Below are 1,765 nucleotides of genomic sequence, written 5' to 3'. Positions count from 1 at the left end.
CCTCTAAAATAAATCTTCCATTAAGCATTCTAATTTTTTCAATCATTTTATGCAGCCGCATGAAAACTTTAATTTGTCAGAAACGCATGAATACTCTTGTACTGCTTTTCATATAGGCAGTGTGTGGAAGTTGCAGACATAAGGGGAAGAGAAAAGAAATGGCTTTTTTTTTCTGTGCTGGATCTCTGTATTAAAAAAACAACCTTCCAATAACATTTTTATTTCTCCTTTGTTTTAGTGGAAGCTAACCTTAGGTTTTCAGTGCAGATAAATGTATCGGGTGTTCATGCTGCACCTTTGTGTTAATTACTCTTCTCCCTCAGCATCACGCGTGTCTCCTGTTTCCACCCAGGGACTTCCCTTCCTGTCATCACAGCTTTCCTTGTGCCCAGTTTGCATTCGTGTGTTGTTCCTCTGCTCGCTGAGGTTCCTCCCATCGTCCCTCCATCCACCAGCCCTGCAGGGCAGCTGAGCAGCTTCCTTCATGGAGGGTTTGCTCAGGGACTTTGGTCTTTTTCCAAAGCAGGAGCAGAAGTGTGGACATTAGACTGATGCACTTAAACGTAAAGCAGCTTTACAAATTTACTTTTTTAAAATTTTTGTTCTATCCTTCTAGCACAGATGTGCTTGTGACTACCTGATCCGTCCCAGAAGCATGATCTGTTCTGCGCATGTGCAAACAGATATACATCCGGGTTTCCATTAATAAAGTAATTATGGTACTAAAATTACTTCTTTCTTTAACTCACTAAAGAATGCTTGTACACATCTATAAAAAATGTTTTATGATTTTTCTGAGACAATTTTGATGCTTTTTACATTTTCTCCATTAAACTGCGTCTCTGACGTCGTCATGGGAAACGCTCAGAGCAGTCCAACAAAATATGATTAAACCATGTTTATCTACATTTTAGTTGTTTATTTATTTAGATTACACACTATATACCATAATGTTAAAACAAAAGGGGAAAAAAAAAATAAAATAAAAAATAGATTTAAGTTTAAATCCAAAGCTGAAAAAGTTAGCTCCTGGAAGTAGCATAGGAGCCCATTTCCGATGCAGATCGGGCACAGAGGGATAAAAAAGAAAAGCATTTAAGGCACTTTTTTTCTCAGGAAATCCATTATTAACCTTAGCACATAAAATTTTAGTACGTTTACTATTTTTGGGGAGGGGAAAACTTGAAGTCTTTTTAATAAAATAAAATCGAGGGTGACCAAAACCAAGCATTGTGACCCCACCTTCCTGTTCTTTATAAAGGTTTCCTCTCACCTGATTTTTCTCTATGCACAAAAATAACAATAGCAAAACAGCTGCAGCCTCTTCGTCATCAAATATGCAGACGATAGTCCTTATTTACCAGCTCATAGAACATTAACAACACCTCCATCAGTCTGTGTTTAGTGTTGTTGTGTGAAGGGCAACTGAAGGCTCGAACGGTGTGGAAGGTCACAGATTCTTGTGGAGCCGACCCTTTCCTTCCTCGTTTTTTCTATAGGGTTTCTGCTAAACAGCAGATTCACATCATTCGGCAAAATGACATCAAGCAACCTTTTTAACCTTGAACTGATAGACAGAGAGCTGCTAGACTCACATCCACTTCAAGATGCTGCAGCAAAAAAGGACTTCTCTTATCTTTTATTCTTTTAAATGCAAATTGCCTTAAAGTCGTAGGGAAGCGGCTGTTCCAACCGTTTCATTTCAGAATTCTCTCAAGTTGTGCAAGACTTTACATGCGTGAATAAAGTGAATGTGATTGGTCGT

The sequence above is a fragment of the Cyprinodon variegatus genome, unplaced genomic scaffold (assembly GCF_000732505.1).
Source record: "Cyprinodon variegatus isolate N-32 unplaced genomic scaffold, C_variegatus-1.0 Scaffold1693, whole genome shotgun sequence".
Taxonomy (NCBI): domain Eukaryota; kingdom Metazoa; phylum Chordata; class Actinopteri; order Cyprinodontiformes; family Cyprinodontidae; genus Cyprinodon; species Cyprinodon variegatus.
The sequence above is the reverse complement of the archived record's forward strand: the minus strand, read 5'-3'. Positions refer to the sequence as shown.